This window comes from Rattus norvegicus, chromosome 7 (genome assembly GCF_021556685.1).
Source record: "Rattus norvegicus strain SHRSP/BbbUtx chromosome 7, alternate assembly SHRSP_T2T, whole genome shotgun sequence".
NCBI classification, from domain to species: Eukaryota; Metazoa; Chordata; class Mammalia; order Rodentia; family Muridae; genus Rattus; species Rattus norvegicus.
In genome coordinates, this window is record NC_141540.1 from 139043864 (window position 1) to 139060872 (window position 17009).

The 17009-nt window shown below is 44.3% G+C and overlaps 1 pseudogene; it reads right to left on the reverse strand.

Annotated features, from left to right (window-relative positions):
- Nucleotides 1–11217: 11217 nt before the first annotated feature.
- LOC148004975 (U2 spliceosomal RNA) lies at nucleotides 11218–11314 on the reverse strand (annotated as a pseudogene).
- Nucleotides 11315–17009: the final 5695 nt, after the last annotated feature.

The following is a 17009-nucleotide window of genomic DNA, read 5'->3' on the forward strand; positions in this document are numbered from 1 at the left end:
CTCCCCTCTAAAGCATGCCTAGCATTGTTTATACAGAGCACACACCAGCGTAGCCATTACTCTATAACAATTTGCTTGCGTGAGAAGCCATGTTTTATTACCATTGGAGAGTCCAACGCTGCTGGAGAATGAACTAATCCTGTGGTCATTGGCACGGCAATAGAGAGTGCCATAGCTGCACGAGCTGGTGCTGGAGTGGCAAAGATTTCTAGGGACACTTGGAACATTGTTGGCTGGCACTGGCCCTTCACTCACTCATTTAATAAAACCCAGCAGCTCCTGGTCCCTTGGTTCTGTCACTTACAGAGTTGCTGTAGGCATCTCCCTAACTAACCTCCTGAGACTCATTTAAAGTCAAAGCAAACTTCAGGCTGCTCTTAATTGATCTGAGGTAAAGCTGCCCATGGAGATTTCCACAGTTGCAACTTCCAGGAAAGTGTAGGTAACAGATGCTAATGATGCCCTGAGAGCCTCCACTCAAGTGCCCTTCCTCCTCAGAAGGCCTACTTCCTCAGACACCAGAGAAGTTTGGAGGATAAGGAGCCTGGACTTCACAGTGAGTGGCTGGGACCCAAGGGTCTCCTCAGCCTATGCTCAGCATTACAACCCAGCCACCCTTGGGAGAAAAGTTCAAAAATACAAAGCCATTCTTGTGAGCCTAGCTAGCAGATGCTAGGCAGTGCCCTGTGTGATTAAAGCTCTTACCTGAGATTATTAAATATGGGGAAAAGATGGAGTCACCTGTACCTTTCTTTCATTTACCTCAGAAAGTAGGGATGTTCATGCTCCCTGGGAAGAGAACTTTTGCAAGGAGCCTGTAAGGCTCTGTCTAGCATGTTGGGACTCTCTCCAAAAGGCTGACTAGCAGAGAAAGTATCCAGGGATCCAATTCATGATGATCCTTTACCTGTACCCTACACCAGCCAAGTCCCCACATCATCCCTTCATTCAGAATAGATATTGTTGTGTGCCAAGCATCATGCTGGCTACTGTGGGGAAAAGAAGACTAAGGTAACAATGACTTTTGCCTTCAGATGGGCAGTACTTGCCAGGAGCCATCAAGGAGAAGCTAAAAACTAGCAGGTCATCTTCCTGAGATGGTTCTGCCATGGATTGTTAAAGTTAATGACATATTTTCTTCTCTAGGCAAGGCCGAGTAGATTACATTTTAGGAAAGATTCCTGCTATTAATATTCTTTTCCTGTTATTATTAAATATATATGTGACAGTAGCTAGGTATTAGCCCACCCTTTTGAGCAGATCTCTGCAGCTCTATAGTGATGCTATATAGACAAATAGATGATGTCTTAATTCTTAATGATGATTCTATAAGAATTCCTAAAATTATATTAGTAATTATTAAGCTCTTTTATAATAGCACTGCTATTAAGTCCTCTCTGATGTCAAAACTGCCAGTCTTCAAGGGCCATCAGTTATTTGCTTCTGAGATAGCAAGAGGCACATACAACTTAGAGCATATTCCAAGAGATGGTAAAACAATTAGCCAAAGGTCATGAAAGGGGAACTAAAGATTTACTGTAGATGCAAGGATATAAGATAAAACATTTACTGGGTTTATCTAAACAAAACTTCCCTAAAACCTTGGTCATAAAAATTATGGTTTTTAACTTTCAGTGAACCAGTTGAGCTAGTGACAGATAATGAATGTTTAGCCAGATAATTGTTCTTAATGGCTGTGTATGTAAACATTCACTGTTGTAAACTTCTCATTCAATTTATGATTTGAGGCTATGTGTAAACTTTTACCATGTGGTCGCGTATTCTGAAAGATGAGTAAGTGCTGAGGACACCGATACAGAAAGAACTTTTTAAGCAGAACTGAAGGACCTTTTTAGAGAGAAGAACCTTTCGGAAGAACTTTCATAGAACACTTTTTAGAAAGAACTTAGGAAAAGAAAGATTAAAATCACTTTTCAAAGTGCCACTCTTTTCTTTTTGTGATTTCGAGTAGCAGGCTGCAGAGATAGAACAAAGGCTACTTGACCTAATCCCCTGCTATGTTAAGATGAGGTCCTAAACCCCAGAGACAGTGGCTTCTGACCTCAGAGGAACTCAGGCAGGCAGGTCAGCTACTGCAGCAAAGTGACTTAGACTTAAGACAGGTAAACATTTTATTATTACACAGCAACCCTAAATATCTTGCGAGATCAAGTCTTGCCCCTCCACCCCCAATGCTCTTCCCCCTTCACTATCTCAACAGGAACCAAGAATAAAGTGCTGGGGCTGGCCCCTGACAAAAACTAGCAGGAACAAAGATTCACCCAAGGCAGTCTCCAAAAAGTATGTTAAGACCCAAAATGGAACACGGAGAAGCAGAAATGGGAGAAACGTTCAGCAATTGGAGATTATGCTCGATTTCTGAGTGGAGAGTGTGTGGATCTCAAGGGGTTAGAAGTCTAACTTTCCAATTTCTCTCCTTCACCCCCAGGCCCAGTGCCTACATCAGTTTCATTCCTTTATGTATCCATTCAATCAATTTTTTTTTTTTTTGTCCTAGAAACCTACAAAAGTGCTAGCCATGGGTAAGCCCAGGTGAAAGTACGCAACAGTAACCAACCCAGAAAGGACTTTCGGTGTAAGGTAGCTTGTATTTTAGTGAGGGAATCAGTAAACACATAAACCAGAGGGATGATGGGCTAAAATGAGTTTGGAGAATAGAGTGTGCCAGCTTATGAAGGAGAATTAGAGGCCGATAATATAATATATATGTATATATATATCATATACATATGCATACACATACATGCACATACATATACATCATATACACATATGAATAAATACACATACATATACATATATATTACACATACAAAATATATATCACATGAGCTGGGAATTTACAGCTCCTTGGTAGAAAAATGTGTGTACAGCCTGCGCTCAGGATCAGGGCAAGAGAAATGGGTCAGCAGTTAAGAGTGCTTGCTGCTCAAGCTCAATACTTATTATAAGGTTATAGTAATCAAGACTTTGACAGATCATTAAGCAACAAACATACAAATAAACAATGTTCTTAAAGCTTTAGAACACTCAGTCTCGATGGGACGCCTTATATCAAACCGTCCCCTAAAGGCTCAGGAATCTATGTGGAAGGGGAGGCAGAAAGGCCGTAAGAGCCAGCGATGGAGACTGACTTTAAGGAAACAGTGTCTTGCAGACATGAAAGGACTGGTGCACGTATGAATCCACAGAGACTATAGCTGCACACATGGTACCTCACAGGCTCAAGCCAGAAGGGATCCCGACACTGAGAGGAGGAAGTGGACACAGGGTCTCCCCCTAACCAAGAATCTATCTGCAATGGACAGCCATTGGCAAAGAGGAATTTGTTTTCTCCAATACAATGCCACTGGGTATACCAATCACACCCCAGGACAGGCCCCATGTCTAGGAGTAGTTGGGGAACAGAAAATTAACTACAGTTTGTTTGTTCTCTCTCTCTCTCTCTCTCTCTCTCTCTCTCTCTCTCTCTATCTCTCTCTCTCTCTCTTTCTCTCTCTCTCTCTCTCTCTCTGTTTAGGATTGATTTTGGATTTTTGTTTTTGTTTTTGTTTGTTTGTTTTGAGTTATTGGTCTTTTGTTTGTTTGCTTTTTTTGTTTTGGGTTTGGGCTTTTCTGAGAGCTAAAAGGAACATGAAGTTAGGTGGGGAGAAGCTGGAGAAGAGAAAAATGATCAAATATATCATAAAAATTTAATACAAAATTAATTTTAAAAAATTATAAAAGGAAGGTATGAAGATAGAAGGGGCATGTAATGGGGAACCCTAGAGGGTTAGAGTGGGAAATGAAGGGTAAATATCACACACACACACACACACACACACACACACACACACACACACACGCACGCACAGATATGAAAAATTCAAAGAATGAGTAAAAGTAAACATAAGAGAATTTGAAAGTATAAAATGGAAGGCAGTTACGGAATACCCCTGGCACTGGCCACACACATTCATGCAGACATGTGCGTGCACACCTGTACACACACATGCACACACAGAGAAAGAAAACCAGCTTGAATCAAAACTTTTTTAAAACGTTAGAAAAGGAAAGATGAAATTTAACCCAACTGTCCTCAACGAAGGACTATGACCAAGAAAAGGGCAAAAGCGATCTCAGACATAAAAATAAAGTTAACGTTATTTTTAACTTTAACTTTAATAGGGCTAAGTAAAATGTAACAGGAGTAAGAAAAGAAAACAATCAATAAAAAAGAAATAAAGCAAACTGTAAAACTAGGAGGTTAATTAAGTAGAGGGAAGGTGGAGTCTCAGAAGATGACGTACAACTGGCTAATAAACATGAAAAACGGTCAACATCCCTAGCCATCGGGGAAACGTGGATTTAAAAGATGGAGGCTCCACGTCCTCCGGGTCAGAATGGCTGCAAATAAGGGGAAAAAAAGAACAACCAAATTCTGGGAGGACGTGGGGGAAGGGAACCCTCAGATGCTGCTGGGGGTGGAAAGGGTCAGTCCTTCCTACCACTGGGAACAGTGTGGAGTTTCTTCAACACACCAAAAGCAGAACTCCCACAGACACAGCTACACAGCTCATGAGAGTGTACCTGACGGACTTTATCAACACACCACGGGGATGCTAGGACAGCTATTCAAATTAGCCAAGTACGGAGTCAGCCCAGGTGCCCCTCGGCACAAAGTCACAAAGAAGACCTGATGGACCAGCCTGACGCCACCTCAAAATTAAAAGGCAGCATATTACAAGGTCAAAATAAGTTCATTCCTTTTTCTACACTCTAGAACCTGGCCATACCCTGACCGCCGTCCTGATAAGATGTCTGCCAAATAATTTTGAGATGTTCTGCCAAGTTCCTACATAAGCAAAAACCCTTGGAACTGCCCTAGCCTTGCAAGTTTTCTGGGCCATATAAGCTCCATTGTCTCCTGTGTCCAATGCTATTCTCTCAAACCTAGCTTTAGGAAGACATCCCTATCTGACAGAAAATAAGGCTTGCTTAATGCAACCGAAAAAATGGTCTTTACTCTTACTTGGTGAGGTTAACATTCGGACGCCCCAGCGAGATTAAGATCCTAACACAAATTCTGAAGCTGGACCTTCTCTCTGGCACCAGAGGACCAGGATGCTGCCTCAGGAGGTGTGCACTTTGAAGATGTTTTGGGCATGGTTTTGGTTTGGCAGATTGATGGAGCTAACTGTCACACTAAAACGAAACCAGCAAGGACCTGTCTGAGGAGACCTCCATCGGTAAGTCATAATAAAGTGTCTCCTGTGACATCTGGTACTATTTCTGGTGGGATTCCATCTGGCGGTGGAGAGGTGCGTGATAAGGTAGACAAACTTCTTTCCAAGGCCCTGGTGAGAAGTCGCATGTTTTGTTTTTGACACATCTTTTCTGACCATGTGAATGTCCTGTGTTTTTGTTCGTTTTCCTTTTTGCTGTCTCTGTCCCTTTAAATTCACAACTGCCCAAAAGCCATGAAGTGGACCTGGTTGGGGAAGACTGACCAGCTCTCCCTTCGCTGTGACCGCTGTTCTGCTCTCAAGATTCAGTCTTTAGGTGTGGATAATCTCAGAATATTACTTTCTGCTGGCCTATGTTATTGAAAGCCTGGCTCTGGCATCGCTTATGGCTTCCGCTGCCCTAACCTCAAGTATGGTCATTTAAAATTTTCTGCCACATGTCAGGCAGAACTTTGTTACTCTCTGTCAGAAAAAAAAATACCTCCTATGTGAGAGTCCTGTCTCTAAGCACAAGATACACTCGAACTATTTAACAGAGATCTCCCGGGGTACAGGCAAAAACCAACCTTCAAGGAGTGGCCCACCACCAAGTTCCCAGTTCAGGCACCTCACCCAGAGGACGGATGGAGTTAACTATAATAAACAATATTTTAACCAATATTCTGTTAGTAAAATACGAAAGCTGCATTCTCCACGCGCTTATATAGAGAACTGAACCTCGCGTTGGGAGCCAAACTCGGTAGCACAAGAGCGATCCAGGCGGTGCTGGCTTTAAAATCGTGAGGTGATCGTGGAGAGAGGCTGAGGCTTAGCACTGTTCAGCGGGACTGGAGACCCTGAGAGAGCCCAGGACCGACCATTGGTGAAAATGCAGCCCAATTGCAGCAAAGAACGCCATCGACTTTGGAAGTGTGAGGGCCATAGGATGCCTGGCCACCAAAAACAGCGGCCACAGTAAAATGGAGCCGGTAGAGCATAGACTAGGGCAGAGGGCAAAGCCTGAGAGATAGCCCGGGTCTCTCAGAGGGACCAAACGGATCATGAATGAATCCAAGACACTAAGCATTGAATTACTGGAATTTTGGTCTTGCCTCGTCCAGATTTTGACCGGGCCCTGGTTTTCCCTCTTGAGAGATCTATCAGAGTCCCCAGACCCTAACGCACCTGATTTCATGACGAAAGTAACATCTAGGCTAAAGCGCAGCATGTAGACAGCATCGCTGGACAGACTGAAAATGAGAGGCTAATGAGACTAAATCGGACAGACAATCAATCTCTCGTGCTCTGTGTGCGCCGCCTGTCCGTAAAAATCTAATTGCCGAAAGCTGAGGAAGGATCTGATAGCGGTGCTCTCGCTGTGCCTTCCCGCAGAGAGGGTCAGGCAGGGGATTTTTCTTTTTTTTAAGACTGGGATGTGGAGAAGATGAATGTAAGGTGATGAGGAGAAGAAACCAGCCACATAAACCAGGTTATAATAAAACCTCGGGTTAGAATAAAAGGGGTAACGAGCACTATTAAGCGTTTGGGTTTTATTCTGGGTTTTGAGGCACAGGTAGCCTGTAGAATGTCTCTCCTGCCCTGACGTCCACTCAGGCTCACGGAGACATAGGTCTTGCCTCCTGGTTTTGCTAACTTTGTTAAGCTTGGCAGATTTTTGATAAACTGAGTCATATAAAAAGCTGGAATGTTCTGTAACGATACACTTTGAACAGACCAGGAGAATAAAGTTGTCAGTCTCCCTATGGACTGCGCTTATGGTTTAAGGTTTTATTTCGATGCTAAAAGAGTTTCAATTCAAAGTTGTAAAAGTTTTTTTAAAAAAGGCTTCTTCATAGGAATAAAAATAAAATTCTTATAAAGGCTACTAGCTTGTTGTAAACTGGAATAGATGATTAAAACATACAGATTGATAGTCACCTTAATTTTTTTTAAAGATTTATTTATTATATATAAGTACACCGTCACTGTCTTCAGACAGTATATAATATATATAATAAATTAATATATATAATATATAATAAATGACATATATAATAAATGAATCTGATCTCATTTCAGATGGTTGTGAGCCACCATGTGGTTGCTGGGATTTGAACTCAGGACTTTTGGAAGAGCAGTAAGTGCTCTAAACCACTGAGCCATCTCTCCAGCCCCAGATAGTCACCTTATATATGTCTTTAATATGTTCAGAACTATACTTGTATATAAGTATACATCTTGTACTTCTAAGTACAGATGCAATTTCTTTACAAGAATAAACTTTGTTCAGCCTCCTATATATGCTTTCAAGGTTAAGCCTGAAGCAAATAACTAAAAACAAGTAAAACTTTATTGAAAGGCAGGTATTTAAAATGTTTTAGGAATAAGCTTCCCACGACAGAAATGCCAGCTCCTGGCAGTGACCCTGAAGTCTCTGAGGAAGATGGTGGATCACAGAGCAATTGCGCCTGGGTTGTGGTAGTGATAACCACTGGGCAAAGTGCTGCCCCATGCCTTGCCTGCAACCAGGTCCCTGCAAAACTGTGGACACTGTTGGACTGACTGACCTACTCTGCCTAAGTCAAGGCAGGCCAGCATTCCCAAGTTCCTCATCCAAAGGAAACTCTCTCAGACCTTTAGGGTCGGACAGCCAAAAGCCTATGCTGTCCTGTGTGACAGCCAAAGTCTGACCTCTGCCTCCAGTGAAACTTCCACTGGAGCCTAGGGTAGTCGTCCAGGTAGCCGGTTCAGGCTCCATCACTTTAAGTGATATAGAGGCCATTTTGGATTATTCTTCCTGCTACAATTTGCCCTTCTCAGGTCTCTGATGATATTGATGGCTAACCATAGATTGATGAAGGGTCTCTTTATATAGTCTTCGCTGCCCTGGAGCCTGCTATGCAGACCAGGTTGGAACCTCAATCTGATTCCATTGATTCATGTGTCTGTTTATGTGCCATGGTGGTCTGAATATGCTTGGCCCATAAGAAGTGGCACTGTTGGGAGGTGTGGCTTTGTTAGAACTGTGTCACTGTGGGGGTGGGCTATGAGACCCTCTTCCTAGCTGCTTGCAAGGCAGTCTTCTACCTGCCTGGATGCTGCCATGCTTCCTGCCTTGATGATAGTGAACTAAACCTCTGAACCTGTAAGCCGGTCTCAGTGAAATGTCGCTTGGTTATGGTGTCTGTTCATAGCAATGGAAACACTAAGACATGTGCCAAGACCATGCTGTTTTTATTACTATATCTCTGTAGTGTAACTTGGAACCAGGGATAGCAAAACTCTGGCAGGTCTTTTATTATTTAGAATTGTATTAGCTATCCTTTCTCTCCTTCCCCCTTCCTCTCCCCTCCCCCTCCCCTCCCCTCCCTCTCTCCTCCTCCCTCCTCTCTTCCTCCTCCTCTCCTCTCTCCTTCCCCCTCACCGCTCCTCCTCACTCTCCCCTCCTCCTGCCCCACCCCTCTATCCCTCCCCCTCACCCCTCCTCCTCACTCTCCCCTCCCCCTTCCCCTCCCTTCTTTCCCTCCCCTCCTCCTCCCCTTTGTTTTGTGTGTGCATTTTCCTGAGAATTGTCCTTTGACTCTCTTTCCGTCTTCTAGGTAATATGGCTAAGAGTCTGTCAACCTTGTTGATTTTCTCCTCCATTTCATTGATTCCCTATATTGTTTGCTTGTTTGTTTCTATTCATTTATTTTATCCAGAAGTGATTATTTCTTGCTGTCTCCTCTTCTTGGTCATTATTTATTCTGTGCTTCTAGAGCTTGACAATGTCTTGCCAAGTCATTAATTTGAGATCTCTCCAGTTTTTGATGTAGGCACTTGATGCTATGAACTTGCCTCTTAGAACTTCTGTCACCATGTTCCACACGTTCGGATATGTTCTGCCTTCATTTTCATTGGTTCTGGTGCATATGTTCTTTTTTTTTTTCCCATCTTTATTAACTTGGGTATTTCTTATTTACATTTTGATTGTTATTCCCTTTCCCGGTTTCCGGGCCAACATCCCCCTAACCCCTCCCCCTCCCCTTCTCTACAGCTGTTCCCCTCCCCATCCTCCCCCCATTACCGCCCTCCCGCATAACAATCACGTTCACTGGGGGTTCAGTCTTGGCAGGACCAAGGGCTTCCCCTTCCACTGGTGCTCTTACTAGGCTATTCATTGCTACCTATGAGGTCAGAGTCCAGGGTCAGTCCATGTATAGTCTTTGGGTAGTGGCTTAGTCCCTGGAAGCTCTGGTTGCTTGGCATTGTTGTTCATATGGGGTCTCGAGCCCCCTCAAGCTCTTTCAGTTCTTTCTCTGATTCCTTCAATGGGGGTCCTGTTCTCAGTTCAGTGGATTGCTGTTGGCATTCGCCTCTGTATTTGCTGTATTCTGGCCGTGTCTCTCAGGAGAGATCTACATCCGGTTCCTGTCGGCCTGCACTTCTTTGCTTCATCCATCTTATCTAGTTTGGTGGCTGTATATGCATGGGCCACATGTGGGGTAGGCTCTGAATGGGTGTTCCTTCTGCCTCCGTTCTAAACTTTGTCTCCCTATTCCCTCCCAAGGGTATTCTTGTTCCCTTTTAAAGAAGGAGTGAAGCATTCTGGTGCATATGTTCTTAATGTCCATCTTGATCTCTGTCTTGACTCATTTTTGTCTTTAGGGTTTCCGTGTGTATGTGTATTTTCTTCTGTTTCTGTTGTTGTTGTTGTTGTTGCTGTTGTCCTGCTTTAATTCATGGTGGTCTGATAGGATGCAGGATGTCATTTCAATTCTCTTACATATCTTGAGAGTTGCTTTGTGCCCTAATACATGGTCAGTTTTGGAGAAAGTTCTATAAGCTTACGAGAAGAAAACCTATCCTTTTGTGTTTGCTTGTGTGAAATGTTCTGTAGATATCTGTTGGGTCTGTGTGGTTTGCAATGTCTTTTAGCTTTAGCATGTCTCTGTCTAGCTTTCGTCTGGGTGGCCTGTCTGTTGGAGAGACTGGAGTGCTAACAGGAACCACTGTCCCTGTATGAGGGTCAATGTGTGATTTTAGCTGCAGTAGTGTTTCCTTTACAACTTGGGTGCCCTTGGTTTTGGTGCATATGCATATGTGCTTAGAATCCTAGCATCCTCTTGGAGGACTTACTCATTTGATAAGAATGTATTGTTCCCAATTTCTTTTGGTTACTGTTGGTTTCACGTCTATCATGTCAGTTATAAAGTAGCAATGCCTGCCTGACTCTTGGTTCTGTTTTGGTTGAAATTCCCATTTCTGTCCTTTTATCCTGGGTGACATCTATTCTTGTTAGTAAGGTGCACCAGAGAGATGGATTCTGCTTTCTAACCCAATCCATCTATGTTTTTATAATTAGGGTGTTGGGAATAGTGAGAGTTATTAATGAGCAGTGTTTGTTAATTCCTGTTATTTTGCTATTTTTCCCCTCCTCTTTTGACATAGTTCTTCTAGTGTTACTTATTCTTCTGTCTTCTAGACCGTAGCTAACTCCACTCCGAACTTACGTTTTCCCTCTAATGCCTTCTGTGCAGCTCCATCAGTGCACAGTGCTTAAATTTGTTTGTTTTTTTTTAAAATCATGAAATGTTTTTCCTCTCTCTGTCAGTGTGACTGATATTTTTTGCTAAGCATGGTAGTCTGGGTTGGAATCTCTTGCTTCTTAGAGCACGTAGACCATCAACTTAGCCTTTTACCTTTCGTGATCTCCACTGGAAAATCAGTGCTATTCAAATGAGCCTGCCTTCCTATGTTAGGTAGTGTCCTTCCCTGGCAGGTTTAATATCCTTTCTTTAATGTCTTGATTATTATGTGTAGTTGGGCGTTTTGGGTCCCATCTGTTTGGTGTTCTGTGTTCTTCCTGTAACTTGAGGCATCTCTTTCTCTAGAATGAGTTGGTTTTCTCTTATCATTGTGTTAAAGATATTTTCTGTGCCTTTGACTGGGATTTCTCTCCTTCTTGGAGCCTTATTTGTAGGTACAGTCTTCTCAGTGTCCCAGATTTCTTGGATGTTTTATGCCTAGATTTGTTTGAATTTAACTTTTTTTGGACTGATCTATTTCTTTTACTACACTTGATCTTAGCCAAAAGGCCGAGAAGCGATGATGATCTATTTCTTTTATCTTCAAGACCTGAATTCTCTCTTCCATGGCCTTGAATCTCAAGGCAAGGATTATCTCCAAGGCGTGTGTCTAATATATTGGCGTTTCATTCCCAGTTTTATTTCAGCTTATGTCTTCATAGGTGATTCAGTTTCCTTGTTAATTTCTCCTTCCACGCCTTAAATGGTTTCCACTGTTTCATCCAACTGTTTATGTGTTCATGAAATGAAGCATCCACTCAAGTTATCACGAAGGTCTTTGAACATACTTATTATTGCTATTTTGAATTCCTGTGTTTCAGCTAAGTGGCACTTCTTAGGGCCCTAACTCAATAGGTTTGCTGGCTTCTGGGAAAGGCCTATTTTCTTTTGTTTGTTCATGTTTGTTTGTTTGTCTGCTTGTTTATGCAAAGGCAGAGAGTGTTTTATTCTGTAGAAGTCCATCGTGCTGGGGTCTACCATCTACCCAGACGGAGGTTTCCAAGTGATCTTGGAAGTCCTGATTTAAAGCACACTAGGGGGATTCCGGGGAGGGAGTAGGTGACCTTTTCCTTAATCTGTTGCCTCTATCTTGAGGGATATTCCAGAACCACTGCTGGGGCATGGGGGTCTGGAAACTGTTGCTGGCCCATTGCCCCTGCCTCTGGCCAGGTGGCCTGGCAGCTTCTGATGGCAGGGCGGTTTCTGACTGGCTGTCTGAGGCCTGTTTTGTTTGTTTGTTTGTTTGTTTGTTTGTTTTCAGTAACTGACTTGCCTGGACTTGCCCAGTTCTTGGAAACAGAAATTTAGGTGTAGTCTCCTGAACTGCCAATTTAAGGTCTGTCATGGAATCAGCCTGCCTCACACCACACCTACCCCACCCCCCACCCCCTCACACCCCCACTAGTGATGAGCCATCTCAATCCCTGAGATGTATCTGTGAGCTGGCGTTGTTTTCGAGTCATCAGCTGATTGGTGGAAGTCTGTTCTTTACCAAACGTAACTAAAGCATTTATTTCACAAGTCAAGGCCAACATCAGTAGGTTAAGAGGGACCTATCGGGGCACAGAGACAAGGGTGGTCAGCCAAGGAGACCAGCTGAAGAGGGACTCATACCAACCCTGAGATTGTTCTCTTTCTATTCTTCTCTTGTGTAGGTAGTGTCTTCCTGACTAAGGCCATGGATTCTTTGACCACCCCTGAGTGGTCCACATAGTGGTCCCTCCCCTGTGATCACACAGGGTCGTCCCTGCTGGGGGAACAGCAAGTCTAGGCCTCTTCTGCTCTGTAAGGCTACTTCTGCCAGGGAGGGCAGGGAATCCTGCAGGGCCGGGATGGACTTTTCCACCTCCTATATATCTGTGTCTGTCACCATCCACAGGGCCTTGTGATTTTTATTAGTATCAGGGCTGGGGTTCCTACACTAACAGCTCTGGTCACCCCTATGCCAAGGAGAGAACCTAGTAACACAGTGGAAATGGTCACCCCTTTGTACTTGATTGTTTGGAGGTGGTAGCTGGTTGGTGACATCCTCCCCAGAGAAATAAGTCATTCTAGGCACAAGCTGTACTGAAACAAAAATCCTCTGTCATATTTATAACGAGACCATAAATGCATGGGGTAAGCCCTGAGGTACAGGACCACCAAGCGTTCTCTGGGGCAGCATGTATGATAGATGATGTCATTTAATTCTGATGATTTTCTGGTGACTAAGGCAATGCTGTATGATTCAAACTTTAAGGTCAAAGGCTAAGACTCAAACTTTAAGGACAAAGGCTGCCTTGGGCAAACAGTGTGGCTGGGACATTAACACACTGTCCAAAGAATTTAGGATAACACCGTGTTCCAGGAAATGAGATAACCACAGTAAGGGAAGCATCCTTCACCACTCCCTCTTTGTGTCAAGATATTTCCCCACCAAGGGCCTCCAATGAATTCAAAGGACAAGGAGGCCACCAGTGAAGTAACAAAGTAATAGGCCCCACCAATGAGAGTAACCAACTCATGCTATAACCTAAAGCCTATACCTGAGACAGTATAAAGGGTGTGGGCCTTTGTTCTTCAGGGTCACCCCAGTGCACTGGATCATTAAACCTCTTGCTTATTGCATCGATCTCCGTCTCTGTGTCTCTGTGAGTAAGACATTCCAGACGTAGGGCTTGGGGGCCGAGTCTTACGACGCCATCTCTGCTTGAGTCCTCTTTGTGTTTGTTTAGACAGTTCTCAGCTGTCTACCCCCACGCCAATAGTCACATCAGCCTTGGCAACACATCTGAGATTTCTATCACCCTGTCCATGGTTCAGATGTATTAACCAAAGCAATTTCTCAAGTGAACTGTCCCATCTGTTTCTTTCTACCCAGAGGGGCTGTGCATGGTTGAAACCATCGACTATTGCTGAAGTCAGGATAATTTGTATCTTGAAGTCCATTGGTGTGATTTTTTTTTTATGAGACTGGATGTACCAGAATTTTGAATTGTAACACCTTATCAGTTAGTTGTTCCCGTGAGCAGGATGAAATGGCCTTATTTATGTCTTTTGATTAACTTTTATTTGACGTTTGGTTTGTCAGATATCGTCACAGCAATGTCTGCCTGCTTTCTGGTCCAAATCGCTTGGAATGATGTTTTTGTCTGTTACCCTTTAAAGTGTTGTCTGTTCTGAAAGTAAGATGATTTTCTTATAGACGACAGAAAGGCGGGTTCTTCTTTCAAGCCCTTTCATTTAAGCTATGTCTTTTGATTAAGGCGTCAAGGCCATTGGTGTGTAAAGCCTGAGACTTGCATTTTTGCTTCAACTTGGCAGATAGCTCTGCTGGGTAAGGGGTCAGGGACATTTGTGGGCTTTTGGTTTTTTTTTTTTAAGAACTTAGAGGGAATGCACTGTTCTCTTCTGGTTTTTTGTTTTTATTGAGAAGCCAAATGTTATTCTGATGAATTTACCTTTATAATTTATCTAGAAGGTTATCTAGAACTGATAAAATGTATATGTGCACACACACACACACACACACACACACACAAATTTATTAGAGTGCCTGTGGTTCAGCTAGTCCAACAATGGCTATCTACCAATGGCAAGTCCAAGAATCCAGTAGTTTTCTCAGTCCCTGAATCCGGGTGTCTCGGCCATGAAGAAGTAGGTTCTAATGTCTGTGAAGGAATGAGGAGATTTGCCAGAGTTCCAGCAAGCAAGCAAAGGGCGAGCCTCCTCCTTCCATGTCCTCTCTATAGGCTGCCAGCAGAAGGTGTGGCCCAGCTTAAAGGAGGATCTTTCTGCCTCTAGAGTTCTTGATAAAAAGTGGGTCCAATTAAGAAAAAAAAAATCTGTTAGAGATAGACCCAGTCACTTGCGTGTAAGAGTTAATTCCAGATGTAGTCAAGTTGGTAACATGACTTGTGATTTTGCTCTTATCAGTGCTGGTAAGTAGGGGTCTAGAGGCTTCTCTCTACAGTGTGGAGTCCCAAGGCCCCTAGACTATGTTCACGCATCCAGGCAGTTCTGTCTGCAGGCCTGAAGCTTGGTATTGAAACAACACATTAGTGGGTCGACCATCAGCCTCTCTGTCCCTGCCCCGCCCCACTCAAAGCAACCCCAGAGCCAGCTTTCTCTATGCCTAACCCCACCTTCGCCCGCTCGATTTAGCTCCTGAAAACATCCAGTTTCTGTGAACTTGGCTAGAGGTCAGTCATTACGTTGGGCTCCACACTATCCATAAAGGCATAGTGTGCACTTACAGAGCAGTCCCAGACTGAGGAAGTCCAAGGTCCCACCCACTCTTTTTCCGGCTGCTGCAGAACCCTATGGAGCTGGTCACGTCAAGGAGCCAGCAGCACCGGAAGCTGAGCAGGATAGGGGGGCGGCTAGGGCCTATCCAGACTGACACACAATCTCCCTTCAGTTCTCCGTGTCACCCCTCAACACAATACTCTGCTGTGGTTTAAAAAAAAAAAATCTGGAGAAATGAATGAATTTCTTAGCTACTAAGTCTGTAGTTTTCTTTGGATATGTTGCCCCTATATTAACTCCTCGTCCATCTCCCTGCTTGTGTGCACGAGCACACACCTTTATGTGTGTCCCCTCCCTCAAGTTGAGACAGTTTGAGGCTCAGGAAACACAAATTACGCCGCCCCGCCCCCCGCCCCCCCCCGCCCCCGCATCAAAGATGGGAAATGCGTTTGAAAGGGAAGACAAGCATCTGGGTAAAGGGGAAAGAGCTAGAGCTGGACCAGGCAGAGGAAGGCGAGCAGTGGGGCAGGGCGGGGCAGTGCACTGTGGGTCCGCACATGGAGGGTGAGATTTTGAATACAGTAGAAGAGGGAGGAAGACAGAGAAAGGAAAGAGAAAAGGAGGGAGGGGAAAGACTAGGCAGCAGGCGAGGTGGGGTGGGGGTGGCGGACAACAGATGGGATTGTGGTGGAGTGGAATTAGCCAGAAACTTAGAGAAACTAAGTTTGCAGGGACAGAAATGGGGCAGAATAAGTACCCCTGGGAAGGGGTGAGATTGCTCAGGCAAAACAAGCTCAATGGAACAACAGAAGTGAGAAGGAAACAAGTAGGGTGATGCCTGTTGGGGAAACAAGAGTTGGAGGAGCAAGACGAGGGGCGGAGCCTGGGGTGTGGAGCTAAACATGTTTGCTTTTTGTTTTGTTTTTTGTCCCCCCCCCTCTTTTTTTCCCCCCAGTGTGAGATATAAGATATTGAAATCCCCAGTCCCAGGCAATTACCAGAGCTTGGCTGAAGGTGGCGACTAACTAGTTCTGAGGGGTTGAGGGAACTAGGGGACAGACCCCAGGACGAGCTCTCTGCGTGTGCTGGTCCATTCAGACGGTGAAGTATCACTGCTCAGATGACAACTGCGTCTCTAGCCAGTGGGTTCTCAATTCCGGAGGGCATGTTAAAACAAAACAAAAAGAAAACAAAAAACTGGTTGTTGGGCCCCAAAGACCACATTTTGAGACCCACAGTGTGGTGTGGCACACAAAGTGAGAGGGAATTTTAGTGGCGCAGTCCTACCCACGGACTCAGTGTGATACCTGAAGAGAGATAGAAGGAACCTCTAGGCCTGGGGCTGTCCTTGGTGGAAACAAGGAACAGTGGTTTCCTTGTAGGTGTGTTGAGAAGGGAGAGAGGCTCTGTCCCAAACTATGGCCCCTGTACCTCTCCTGAAAGTATAGCATCTCTCTAGCAGGGGGAAAAAAAGCTTCCACTGTGGTTTAAAATGACAAGAGCCTTGAGAAAACACCCTTTGGGAAAGTGTGTTGTGTAAGGGTTCTCCAGAAGGGTGCAAAGGGGCAGAATCCCAGATCGTGACAACGGGTCACAAACCAGGTGCTCCTCCAGGTAGACCTCCCTGTTCTGTAGCTTGCCCAGAGAAAACATTGGCATGTTTAATTAAAGGGGCTAACGTGGGTCTGGAAAGATGACTCCGCCTTTAAGAGCCCCCGTTGCTCTTGCAGAGGACCTGGGTTCCATTCCTAGCATCCACACAGGAGATAAAAACAGTTCATGGAGGTTCACTGCCCACTTCTGACCTCCAAGGGTATCAGACACACGTACATGGCGCACATACATACCACTCAGGCAAAGCATTCTCGCACACATAAAACCTTTAAAATGTAAGGGTCTTGGAGAGTGTGGTCATGACACCCAAGGGTTGAGGAGGTCAAAATTTGGGGCTGACTTCCTATGTGAAGAATCAGACCCATTCACTGGTTTA